General features: G+C 36.5%; 1 protein-coding gene across 6 annotated transcripts in view; it reads left to right on the top strand.

The window, feature by feature from the left end:
• The window catches only part of NAALADL2 (N-acetylated alpha-linked acidic dipeptidase like 2), a 1,538,215-nt gene that overhangs the window by 585,090 nt on the left and 938,772 nt on the right, over positions 1–14,353 (top strand). The window lies entirely within an intron of this gene.

The raw sequence follows: 14,353 nt of genomic DNA, 5'->3' as shown, positions 1-14,353 counted from the left end.
TATATAAGAAACAATTGTTAATCCTTAGATGTAACTGATAAACCAATTGGTTGTAAATCCTTTCATGAATAGATACTTTTGATGTTTCCTGAACAACCTACTTTAAAATCTCCCCTGAACACCCAAACCTTATATCAGTACTATATCTGAAACATTGGAGTATTTTTAGACTACTGTTTAGAACTCTTTTAATTCTTTCATTTTGATGCATTTTGTCTCATGATTTATTCTCCCAAATTTATTTCTCACCTTTCACTGTGTATATGTAAATAAAAGAAGGTGGCCCAAGATGGTTACTCCTGCTTCTTCTATTATTGCCATGATCACTACAGTAATATAAATAACTAACTTTATCAAAATGTTACTATTTGTCAGGAGTCCTCCCATGAGCTTGGCCTTCAGTCTCTCATTTTATTCTAACATTCTGTTACCTGGGCCCTATTATATCCTGTCTTACAGATGATGAAACTGAAGCTCAGAGTGGATAAAGTTACTTCCTTGAGGCCACACAACTAGTGAGGTCTGGAAAGTGACTAGACACAGTTTTGACTGATGCACAGCCTATTTTCCTAACTAGTGGTAGTCACTTAGTTCTACATCCAAAGCACTTTCATGACATGCTCCCCAAATTTCCTTTTGTGAATTTGCAGAAAGACAGAATTTTGGGCCATTTTTTTTATATAGGAAAAGAAAATTAATAGTCTTTGAAGACTTGCTGTTGTGTCAGACACTTTCATATGTATATCTCATATAATCCTCACAGCCATCCTACATGGTACATATCATCTCTACTTTTATTACACATAAAACAGAGAGACAGATAATTTCCGGAAGGTCATACAACCAAGGAACTGGTAAGGCTAGACCCTAACACAAGTCTGTTTTGCTACTTGGACTTTTTCTTTGAGTTTATATCTAGTTATACACTCCATTTTATTCCCAGAGTCCTAGTTCTTCACCACAAGATAAATTGTTAAGAACTATTGCATCTTTAGTCTCTCCTCCTAAATGTCATTTTCTCAGGGAGGCCTTTCCTGATCTTTTGTATTAGCTGAGTTTCCCCTGTTCCATACTACCAAAGCACTTGTCTATTTTTTTTTATGCTTTATGCAGGACTTGTTATATTGGGCTGGCCATAAAGTTCATTCAGGTTTCTCCGTAATGTCTTACAGAAAAACCCAAACAAACTTTTTGGCCAACACAATATTTAAAACTGTTTCCATTTCTGTCTCTTCCACTAAACAAGAATCTCTCTGAAGATGGGGACATTTGCCTCATGTACTATTAAAACCCAGCCCTAGCACAGAGCCTGGTGCAGAGCAGTCCTTCAATAAATAATTTGTGAATTAATTTTTGAACTTTTAGACTATGGGCAGGCCTCAAGAAATGACATTTGTGTGTTTAAATTGATTATAACTTAAGATCCCATAGTACAGTAAGAAAATATTCTTGATAATAAGAGCAGAATAAATACAGTTTTGAGATGGGACAACACTGTCAGGACGTAAAGGCCACATTAATGTGAAATTCTTTCTGTTTCATTAAAAGCCTGTCATGGAGCTCTGAGAAATAGCCTTGATGGCTATTTTTGCTTGCTGTGCTGTCAAAGCATATGTCTCAGGCCACTGTGCTAAGGAGTCTAGCATTGACTACAGGTTTGTTTCCATGGACACCTATCAGTAGCAGAAGATAGAAAATAAACTAGATCAAAACATTAGGCAATATCATATAGCAGTTTTAATAAAGGGAGAAGTAAAGAAAATTTTCATAAAAATAGCTCACCTTTCCAGATCAAAAAAGGAAGTCAGATATTTCGCTGCTTAGTTCTTCTATCCTTTCTTTTTATCATTTTAAACTCTTTTTGTAAAGTAGCAATATTTAAATAATTTAAATATTTAAATAAAGGCGAGCTTTATGCCTCTTAATGTCCTAATTATTAATTCTTGGTTTTGTTTTGTTTTGTTTTGTTTTATTTTTTTTGTGGTACGCAGGCCTCTCACTGTTGTGGCCTCTCCTGTTGCGGAGCACAAGCTCTGGACGCCCAGGCTCAGCAGCCATGGCTCATGGGCCCAGCCGCTCCGCGGCATGTGGGATCTTCCCGGACCGGGGCACGAACCCGCGTCCCCTGCATTGGCAGGTGGACTCTCAACCACTGCGCCACCAGGGAAGCCCCTAATTATTAATTCTGATGACTACAAAGATGAATAATTTCTCTTTTGAAGGAGATAACCCTCAAACAGATGACTTGAAACCAGGTAGAGAAAAAATATGGTTGATTTTATTATTCAGTTTCATACTGGAACACTAACACAGCATAAAGCCAATCATAAGACCACATTTTAATACACGTAGAAATAATTATTTCAAATAGATACATAAATGTGAAAAATATAATCTACATAAATCTATGTAAATGCATAGTTATAGTAAATTAATATATAACATTACTAAGTGGATTGCTCACGGTTTCACTAAATAAAAAGACTAAAGACTTAGGTTAGCAAGAAAAAAGCTTTTTTGCTCTATTTCAGTTGCTTTAGGTTGTTACTCTGGTCCAAGATGATCAACTTCTCATTAATCATAATAATTAGGGGTAGATTTACTGAGCATTAATGTAATTTTCAATCATGCTAATAGTTGTGCAATCCTCCGTTCATTAATATAAATGAGGTAAATTAGAACCATGACATTATAAAGAAGAGGCAGAAGCTGCGGGGACTTTCATGGATCCTCCCTAAACCCCATTAATTTAATTGTAATATGTTGTTCCTCAATACTTATTTCCACTCTCTTTATTTTCCGTTGCTAATGGTTCTTCAGATTGGTTAATGAGCATACTAACCTCTTAATTGAAGTGACTGCTATGTTGTGGTCTAAATCATACATACTTATCTTGTCTCATTACCTTTAACCCTTTCTCACATGTTCAGTCAACAAGCATTTATAGAGTAGTCACTCATGCAATTTGGAATAAGATATATCAGTGTAATACAAAAGAAATACGAGGCATCCCATCATTCAGTAGATCACAGTGTAGAAGACATTGTGGATTGGATCGATATCATTAAAAATATAATAGCAATTCCAGAGTAAAAATTTCTCTCTTTATGGTATCCTTAAACCATTTATTTATATCCAAAAGATGTCTAAATGAATTCTGTCCTTCATCTCTCATTTTTGTTTAGACAGCTCCAGAGAGGTCTTTCATGAAACACTGCTTAAATTGGGTCCCCATTTGATGGTCCTTATCTCAGCTTTTATATTTTTCCTCATAGCACTTAAATTTTACAGAAGATTTGGGTGTATTGTGTGATTATTTATTTACTTTTTCTTCCTCTAGGTTGTAAGCAAATTGAGGGCAGGAAGCATAAGTGTATCCTCAGACTCTACCACATTGTCTGGTACAGTGTGATGCCCAACATTTATTGGTGAATAAATGAATGATCCAATGTATTTGTGGTGCTTATTCAGATAGTTAATCATAAAAACACTTGCTTGGTCTTAGAATCTAAAATATGACCATGTTGTCCTTTTGCATAAAAGAAAGTCTTGCATTGGGCCTTAGAAGTTTATTACATTTGGTTGAACAATATAGTCATCTTCATTGGGAGATTTATTTTTTAAAATCTGTTTATTGGAGAGGAAACCTCACCAAATTGGGAAAAAAATCTCTGGACCGGGGACTGTTTGACTCCAACTTTATTGGTTATTTGGACTTGCAGTGGCTGATCTCTTTCACTTATTGAGCATACTTTTACTGCCTTCTTTGTTTTGGGCCCTAAGAAGACTCTGGGGATGTCATACATGGCAAGATCCTTTTTTAACAAAGAACTTAATCTGGTTGGAGAAACAGTAATATGAGGTGCTCAAGCAAGTAGTAAATGGCAGAACTGGGGTTTGAACTTATTGCAAAGGACTAAAGTCTGTGAAACACACAGCCATTTCAAAGGAGTTTGGACTTCACTGAAAACAGCAGCAGCAACCTTAAGGTTCTAGCACAGTTTAAGTATAGGTGGCATATATTCAGCATATTTCTTTGTTTAAAGTAACAAGAGAATTTGAGGGGATAGAGAGATAGAATGAATACCAGGAGACCAATTAAGAAAACGTTGCTTTATAATGTTACATTAGTTTCAAGGGTACAGCATAGTGATTCAGTTATACATATATATGTGTGTGTGTGTGTGTATACACACACACACACACACACACTTATATTCTTTTTCAGATTCCTTTTCTGTATAGTTTATACAAAATATTGGGTATAGTTCCCTGTGCTATACAGTAGGTCCTTGTTGTTTATCTACTTTATATACAGTAGTGTGTATATGTTACTCCCAAATTCCTAATTTATCCCCCCCCACTCTGACCTTTCCCCTTTGGTAACCATAGGTTTATTTTCTAAGTCTGTAAGTCTGTTTCTGTTTTGTAAGTAAGATGGCTTGTATCATGTTTTTAGATTCCACATATAGGTGATATCATGTGATATTTGTCTTTCTCTGTAAATCAACTATACTTCAATGAAAAAATGAATAAATAAAAAAAAACATTGCTTACTCTGGCAAAAGGTAATAAGGCAATAACAGTGAAAATGAAGGGGAAAGGAAAAGAATGGATTTCCAGTGAACGGGAGAGACTCTAGGTTTTAGTGATGGACAAATGTAGGGGTAAGAAGAGATGCGGGTGAAAGAAAGGGTAGGGTAAGGTTAAATAAGATCTCCCATTTGTCGTTAGTCGGGTGGATGAGGTTGCTGTTCACTGAAGTAAAGGGTGTGCGCTGAGAAGCAGGCTAAAGAAAGAAAATAATTCAGGTTTTATCTCTTTTTGAATAGTGTAGGGACAGATTGAAAGAGGTCCTGAGAACTTCCTGAGATGTGATGGGCAGGTTTCTGCTGTTATTGTTGTTGCTGTTGTTTGCTACCACTGCCATTGCTACTGATGCTGCTACTGGTCCTCCTCCTTTTGGATATTTTTTCTCAGCTATACACTGAAATAGGTCTTTCAGCGTATATTTTCTCGAAGTCCTCACAACAAACCTCTGAGGTAAATGTTCATCTTTATTTTAGACTGAGTAACCTATTAATTAAGCATTGCTGAATGTCACAAAATTAATGAATGTCAGAGTGGAGGTTCAACCTGGCTCCAATGAAGATGCTCCTTCCAGTAGCTTCCATCTAATCCATTTCAAACTATTTGTGTTTGAAGTACCTGTAGGATATCTGGGTTTGTTAATTTGTGTAGTGTGGGTAATAACAAGTGGCTTAAAGCATCTGAAAATGTGAAACTGAGGTATGCTACAAAGTGTGGAATATTATTATTGAAAAGATCCTAATTTTTTGTGCTGTTCAATACTAATTAATTTCTAGAAAATAATTTGATTAAACTGTGGATTACTAAGTGGTTTTGCAATACCGGGCAAATATTTTGGGAATGCTTAATTTATCCTCTATGTAATGTCTCCAATAGAGAAAGGATTGATGTGACAGACTTTAAAAAGATGAAGCCAGAAAGAACTTTAGAGATATTTAATAAAAGGGTTTGTATGAAAAAAAAAAAAAACTGAGATCTAGGCTGAAGTTGCAACTGACAATCCTTAAGCTGTATCCAGAGAGATATGTTTTGCTCTCACCTACATAATAGATTAAAGGTGAGCAGCACCAGCATCTTGGTTCTGACATGAACTCCACAGTTAGCTGCAGTCCCCACCACTCCCTATTTTATTCATCCCAGACACTTTTCACTCATTCATCTCCCTAGCCCCATAGTGCTTATGTTTGTGACACCTTATTTAGAGATTTGTTCAGTACTGTAAATTAGTTAATTCTAAAGGGAAAAATGGAAGCTATGGTTCAAGATTTATTGTCTTTTGTGGTATTAAACTTACCACTATGCTTTTCCTGTGAGGAAGAATCTATTAGCCTGCTAGAATTGCCATGACAAAGTAACACAGACTGGGTGACTTAAACAACATGCACTTGTTTTCTTACATCTGGAGACTGGAAGTCTAAGATCAAGGGTCCAATAGGGTTGGTTTCTTCTCAGGCCTCTCTCCTTAGCTGCAGGTGGTTGCCTTCCCACTGTGTCTTCAGCTTTTCTCTATGTGTGTATCACCAATGTCTCTTCCTCCTGTAAGAACTACAGTCATTGGATTAGGTTCCACTCATACGAACTCATTTGAGCTTAATTACCTCTTTAAAGGCCCTATTTCCAAATACAGTTGTACTCAAAGTTACTGGGAGTTAGGACTTCAACATATGAATTTGGAGGGAAACACAATGCCACCTATAACAAAGAGTTTTTGTTGAATGAATGAGGGAATGTTATTATAAAATGGTTGAGACTGCATCTTCCCTAGACAGCCCATTGCACTATTTTTTAACCTTCATTATACACTGTTTAATATTACTGTAATTTACATACTTGTATTATCTTCATTACAAGGTTGCAAATATCTTGAGGGCAAAAATTATAGCTCTATGTCGATTACAGAGTACATCTTCAAGAAGTAATTATTTGATTAAAAAATAAAAGGAACACTTTCAATCTCAAGTTAACACTCCCTGGCCAATTTTACTTGTTCTTCAGCATGAAAGAAGAGTAAATTAAACAACTGTTTTAGAAGGAAGAGTTAAGGTTATTTTAAAATATTGAAATAAAATTAACTATATGGTTTAGTCCGTCGTTAAAAATGAAGGTAATATCTGATTTCAATGAGTTGCATGTGTTTACATCAAGCTTATTTTTTAGATTGTTATTTTTATGTAAGATTAATGTTGTAGTTCTAATGGATATTTCTTATTAAGATATCTGAATTTTAAAAGTTTATTTCATATAATTATGTTTGTAGGAAAAAACATTACTAAGTGAACATACTTTTTTTTGCCTAGTTAAAGAACTTATTTCAGGTTTAATTTTGCATTTCCAAAATCTAAATAAGAGTGATATAACCTGTAAGTAAGTTGGACCACTCAGCAGATTTCTCTATTAAAAATATGTATGTATTAAAATACATTTAGGGCTTCCCTGGTGGCGCAGCGGTTGAGAGTCCGCCTGCCGATGCAGGGGACACGGGTTCGTGCCCTGGTCTGGGAAGATCCCACATGCCGCGGAGCGGCTAGGCCTGTGAGCCATGGATGCTGAGCCTGTGCTCCACAACGGGAGAGGCCACAACAGTGACAGGCCCACGTACCGCAAAAACAAAAACAAAAACGAAAAAAAATTTTAATTTGCCATTGACCTAACTTTGTCATAGAGGTTTTTCACAGATTTTGTCTAGCTGATTGAATCACAAAAAAGATAGCAAAAAATGTTGAAATGTAGCTTTTTTTTTTAATTGTATATTTTCTGAACCATTGGTTTAAGACCATGGCAATGACTGTTGAACGCCATGTCAAACCAACGGATGTCAACCCATTCCCTTATTGATATTTTGCAAGGTTATTTATAAAATAACTTCACTGAAATAGCTGAAAATATCTGCTTTTTACTGTACAGTTAAACTTACAGCATTTGAAGGATAAATGTTCTCTTGAGTCTTTTAGCCTTTGGCCCTGAATTATTTATTTGTTTATTCATTTGTTAATTGAGTCGCCTGTTCAACAAACCTTTATCAAGGGCCTCTCAGGTGTAAGCAATGGCCTTATTAGCAGTGTAATAAGCTGGGTAAATCACTGAACCCTTAATCTGCCTTGGTTTTTCACTTGTTAGACAGGGTTGTTAACACTTCCTATAGCTGCTGACGATATTAAATGAGTTAGTGTTGTGACAGCTCCTGGAACGTGGCTGGGCACATAGTAAGAATCATCCCAATTGTTATTTTTCCTTCCACCCAATCTGACTCCCAGAATCTGTTTTATCTATGATTGTGTAGAATTTACATTACTGTACTGCAATAGAATTTTAGAACTTAAAGTTAGAGGATATTTTAGCAATAATATCATTCCTCTTCCTCCTTTTAGAGAAACGGAAAATAGAGCTGACCTATTCAGGAGATACAGTTGTTCAACTGGAGAACATTAATTTTATCCATGTGTTTTTCTTAATCATATAGCAATTGGTAGGGTGGAAGGAGAGAAAGAGAGGCAAAGAGAGAGAGGAGAAAGAGAGAGAGGCCAAAAGTTTAAGGTATATTGGCTTCTTCTGTGACTTTTGCAGTGTGGCCAGATGTCTGAGTATTTAGGTTTCAGATTTTTCTTTTCCCTTTCTTTTAGTTAAAAACCAAAACCAAACCCAAAAATTCTTTAACTTTCAAAAAAGATTATTTTTGAAATTTTGCTAATTTGAGAAATATGAAAACTTGCTCTATAGTCAATTTGGTTTTAATGAATTAATTGCCCTTTAAGAGAAAAGTATTTGCCAGTTTCCTTCAGAACTGGTACACTAGCATCAGGTTGCCATCTGCATTTACTTAATATAGGAATCCTGCCACAGTACAGAGCTAGGGAAACAGCCCGAGTACAGGCATACTAGATTCTGTTCCCACTGCCTTCCCAGAGTGACTTAAAAGCTCTCTGAAGCTGGTGTGACATCTTTCTGCCTTTGTCATTTCCTCATAGTTAAGGTTAATAGTGATTATTGATGATGATAGTAATAATGTTGTTAAGATAACTAATAATTTGTATAAAGCATTCATTGGAAGAAGTCCTAAAAGGCATCAATCAATGTGGGCTACACTATTTCTAATCATATTGCAAATAAGACAGCACTGTTGTAGTTGGCAGAATTCTAAGATAGTTCCCAAGATTCTTGCCTTCAGATATAAGTACCTCGGATGATTCTCTCCCCTTGAGTGTGGGCAGAGCCTTTGAATACGATGGGATATTTACTCCTTTGATTAGGTTACCTTATAATATAACAAATGGTGATGAGACAGTCACTACTGTGCTATCTGGAGAGGGAACTGGAATCAGAAAGAGGCTTTCTTGCTATCCTGGAAGAAAGCAAATGTCTCTGTTGTGAGCTGCGTATCGGGGGCACGTGGTAAGGAAAGGCAGGTAGCTTTATGAAGTACTAGAAGCAATTGAGCTTACACATTGCATTTTAGTATATTCACAATTATTTAGCTTAGTGCAAGTTCAGTTTGTTTAGTGTATCTTGTGTTTCTGGAAGAGAGCTGCGAGGAAGTAGCATTTCCTCTGGGTTTGCCTTCATTCAGTGACTGAACTGCTGATTATAAAGCAGCCACTTAAGCTAAAAATGAGTGTTCATCCTAATTTATTAGAATGTAATATTAGTAAGACCAAGCCCTTACGTATGTGCCAGTTAGGTTTGCTGTACTCTATAGGATGCAAGTGTGTGGATAACTGCTCTCAAAGTTCACTCTCTGGCTTAGGGGAATCACCAACATTGTGTCTTCATCAAAGGGCACATCAGTGGCATGGTCTTTAATCTTTTCCCTTTTTTTTTTATTGAAGTATAGTTGATTCAGTGGCATAGTCTTAAATGAAGTGCAGCAAATGATGGCTAAAGGCCCACAGATATTCATTGTGTGACACTGAAATGTTTTAATTCCTTTCCCAGTCCCAGTGAAGATGTGAAAACAAGTAAATATTAATAACCCAGGTTTTAAGTTTCTCACTTCACTTGAACTCCAGGATGTGGCAAGGGTTCTCAGAGGGCCTATCAGACATTGCTTTCATTTGTTTTGGAGATTTATTCCCGTTCCCAGCTGTTAAAATTACCAAAATCTTGAGGCAGCCATACAGAAAATGTCTGCATTGATAATTCTCTTCTGGAGGTCAAGCACGCATGCAGGAGACTGTAGGCAATTTTGTAGAGAGCACAGTGGACTATCGGACTAAATAGGATGTAAACAAACTGAAGCTTTAATCAGCCCTAGGGCAAGCCTCTGAATAGACAGTTTTATTGCTCTTCCAGAATTTCTATGCTTTTATCAATTTTACAAAGTTGTGACCAAAAGACAAACACAGAGACTGTGAGTTCCAAGTGGGCAGAGACCATGCCAATTGTTTTCATTTTTTTATTCCAAGGGCTCAGGACAGTTCCGGAATATATAGGTGGTCAATACATATTTGTTAAACTAAAGAACTGATTTAAAATATTGGCTCATCTTCAAATGAGATAGCTGATAGAGCACAGTGTAAAGGTGCTGGCCTAATGGTTGGATTGTGACTCTACTTCTGTATTGTGGCTTAATTTTATCTAAGAAGTATGTTTACATCTGCCCTACTAAAAGGATTCTGGTAGATTTGAAGAGGGTTGAAAGATTATGTAAATAAAACAGATATTATCCTTTTCCCTACAAAGCCAAACTTCCATACTGCTACCGGTTTATCCTTCCTATTTCTTCAGGCTATCACACCCCAACTGGATGTTTATTATCTGCTGAACCCTGTCTGCTGCTTTGTTTGTACTGTATTGTGAAGCATATAGAATTATGTTGAGCAGTAATTAATTCATGCTTTGCCTATAGCAGTTCTAGACTCTTAAGAAAGATTTGTATATGTGCTAGGGTATGTCTGTTTTTCCTGCCTAAGACATCAATCATTAAAAAAAAATGTTACTTTTAAAATACTAAATGAAAAAGAAATTTATATTAAAAGAATAAATTATAAATGACTATTTTTAGAAGATTGATTTTTCTCTGGCATTTAGTTAATCCTGTCATTTGCCAACATAAACAAGCAACTAGACAAATTCTAACTAGAACAAAACAGCCTGTGTTAACACACATAATGACACTTTTCCAGTGGCTGTTTGAAGAATCTTGAGAGAATGCTGCATGATTTTAATTATTCTTATTTGGCACTGGTAGATATGTAGATGAATGATTCTTCCAGAAACACATGTAGTATAAATCTATATACAGACACAGTTAACCAACAGATTCAGTTTCTTTGAAATCCAACTGGAATTTTTAAATTCTTTAACCATATTCATTGATAATTCTTGGTTACATTAAAACCTAGGGAGGAAAGAACCCTGTGTGTGACTATAGTTGCTGCCTAAAAAAAATATGTGATTAAGGTATAAAGCCCGATTCATATAGTGATTTGCTCATAACAATTTTTGCCCATAAGTTTTCACACCCCATTTCCCTCCCCCTTCCCCCCACCATTGTTTAATCTACACTCCTCTCTGTTTTCCAGTGTTGCTTTGCCCTGTGTGTTTTTCTTGTTGTTGTTGTTGTTTTTTGCGGTACGCGGGCCTCTCACTGTTGTGGTCTCTCCCGTTGCGGAGCACAGGCTCTGGACGCGCCGGCTCAGCGGCCATGGCTCACGGGCCCAGCCGCTCCATGGCATGTGGGATCTTCCCGGACTGGGGCACGAACCCGTGTCCCCTGCATCGGCAGGCGGACTCTCAACCACTGAGCCACCAGGGAAGCCCTGCCCTGTGGTTTTAATAGAGAAACAGCTGTGATCTATGACGTCAACTTCTCCATTAACATCAACTGCCTCAATAACAACTCTGAATCCTATTTAAATAAATGTGTCATGACTATAATTGCATTATTGTTGGGTGTGAATGGATAAGAGTGTTAGGGAGAGTGAGAAAGATTTGAAAGGCTTCTGAGTTTAAACATGACACTTTCATCCTTTTCCCTTTTTGTTTCAAAGTTGGAAATACTAAGCTGTTATGAAGGAAGAGGAAGGCACAAGTAACTTTCTCTTCCTCCTCCTCTTTTTTTCCTTCCTTTCCCTCCTGCTCCTCTGTCTACCCCATTTTGTTTCTTCTCTGTAATAGTATGGATTGGGGGAAGTATTAACATTAATATGTAAGATTGAGGTGAACAAAATAATTTCTTCTTTCTTCTATCTACTCTCATGATTTCTCTTTCTGTTCTGTGTGTAACAAATTGGGGTGTGGGTAGGCTGGAAGGTTGGTGAACAAGGAGTGAAAAGGGAAGAGAATGAGAAAGATGGGAGGACAGCTATAGGAAGGGAAAGTGGGAAGTCTTCCCTGAGGCAGTGTGGCCAGGGTTCAAAGTGCGTATGCGAGAGAGAACGAAACCTGTAGCCTTGATGGTGGGTCATAATGAATTTAACAATTAGCTCTAAAAATTCTAAAACCTAAATATGTTTACAGGTAGATCATTTTCCTTAGGCTTATGTGTAAGAAAAAACCCAAATCTTCCTCTTTCTTTTCTCTTTGCTTGCACACTACTACCCCCATTGTAGCACTTCTGACACCAGAGGTAGGGGATTTTTCCCCCCGACCAGCAAATCTCTGTGACACCAGCTGGGTGTCCTACAGTGTCACTCCGTTCTGACACTGTTTATCTGGAGATAGCTTCAGATCCACAGGTTAAGGGCTCAGTCCCATGAGACTGTCCCTTACTCCCCCACTTCAGATGCCAATCCTAAGTCAAGGGGTTACCACCTATGTCTCTAATCAATTGGCTATAAATCAGAGCTTCCCATGACCCCCTTCTCAGGTTTGATTAATTTGCTAGAGTACCTCATAGAACTCAGGAAAAGAGTTTACTTACTGTTTACCAGTTTATTATAAAGGGTTATGATAAAGGCCACAGCTGAACATCAGATGGAAAAGATGTGGGGAAGTTATGTGGGGAAGGGCCTGGAGCTTCCCTGCCCTCCTTGGGGCACCACTTTACCAGCACCTCCCTGTGTTTGCCAGCCCCAGAGCTCTCCAAACCACAGACTCTTGGGATTTTTACGGAGGCTTCATCACACGGACGTTGTCAGTTATCAACTCCATATCCAGCCCCACATATCCAGTTCCCTATTGAATGGGAGAGAGCTGAAAATTCCAAGCTTCTACTCAGGGCTTGGTCTTTCTGATGACAAACCCCCACCCAGGAACTATTCAGGAGCCCACCAAGAGTTCCCTTATAGAAGAAAAATGACTGCTATTAATCAGGAAATTCCGAGAAATTGAAGAACTCTGTCAGGAACCGGGACCAAAGACCAAATATTAGAAAAAAAGATGCACCTAGTGTTCTTAGCACTTAGGAAATTACAAATAATTTTAGGAGGTCTGTGACAGGAACTGAGAGCATATATATATATATATGCATATGTATGTATGTATGTATATATATATATATATACACACACACACACATATGCATATATATATACATATATTTTTTTTTCTATCATCTTAGAGCATATTTTGGTTGTAGTTTTATATTATCAAAGTTTAAATCCCTTCCAATTTTATATACACCTCTAGTATGAAATCTTAAAATATGTGAATATTTATACACTTAACAAGTCTGAATAAATAAATCCATTCTTTATGCTGTAATAGAGATGAGTTAATAACATCAATATGTAGAGAGAATGCAATCTTTTTTAATATAAGATTTAGAGTCCATAAAAAATTATAATATATAGTATTGGAGAAAATTCAAGAAAGAAAAAAAAGTAGAATAAAAATTAATCACACATATTTGTAACAAAAATAGAATTTCTAAAAAATAACCTTGTCTCTAATTATAAAAGTAGCATATGTTCATTAAAGGAAATTAAAAATAAACATATAAGAAATAAATTATCCTATCACCTAGTTTTAACCAGTATTAACATTTGCATATTTTCATATATACATAAAAACATATTCTGCATATTCTTAATCTTTCTTGGTATAGTTGTCCAACTTTCTCTTTAATTTATTTATATTCACTTATTTTTATATTCATGTATATTGCTTATCATGCCATTCACACTAGATTTGTGTGTGTCTATGCATACTTTTTAGTGTAGTTTATTTTAGGGAAGGAGTTGGGAGCAGGTACAAGTATGAAAAACACACAGCAAGTAAGAGCTCAATAGGGCTTGGATCACAGGTGAGCCCTTACTAGTTTTGTGACCTTCATCAAGTTACTTAACCTTTTTCTGCTTCAGTTTCTTCATTTGTAAATTACTGTGGTTGTAGAGATTAAATGAAATGGTAAATTTAAAAGATGCAGCTCCGTGGCAGGCACATCTTATGTAATCATTTAAAGCTATATTGTTACAGTCAAATCATTCTCTTTTAAGAAGAAACAGGATGCAAAACTTTGCATTAAAGACAAATTTAAATGAGATTATTTAACAGGAACTTCTTTTGTAAATATGCTGGCTTGCCTATGAAAAGAGAAAATAATTTATAAAATATTAAAAAAACAGTTACTTTTTTTCAAGATTCAAGTTTTGAGCCTTAGCAAATCTTTCCTCAATGGAGGAGAGATAAGTTATGAATCCACAGCCCACGAAGACTTGGGTATCCCATTTAAGTGATCTCTATAGGTTTTCCATTCTGACTGGTAAATATCTTTGGGAGTCTTCTCCATTCCTCTTCATGGAGGGCAGAGTAGCCCAGTAAAATCATAGGGAGAAGATTGCTGGCCTCAAATCCTAGTGGTATGACCTTGGGATACTTATTCAAC

Source organism: Mesoplodon mirus, assembly GCF_964341445.2.
Source record: "Mesoplodon mirus genome assembly, chromosome: 6".
In the NCBI taxonomy this organism is placed as follows: Eukaryota; Metazoa; Chordata; class Mammalia; order Artiodactyla; family Ziphiidae; genus Mesoplodon; species Mesoplodon mirus.
Note: the sequence above shows the minus strand (reverse complement) of the source record. Positions and strands in the feature narration are given on the sequence as shown.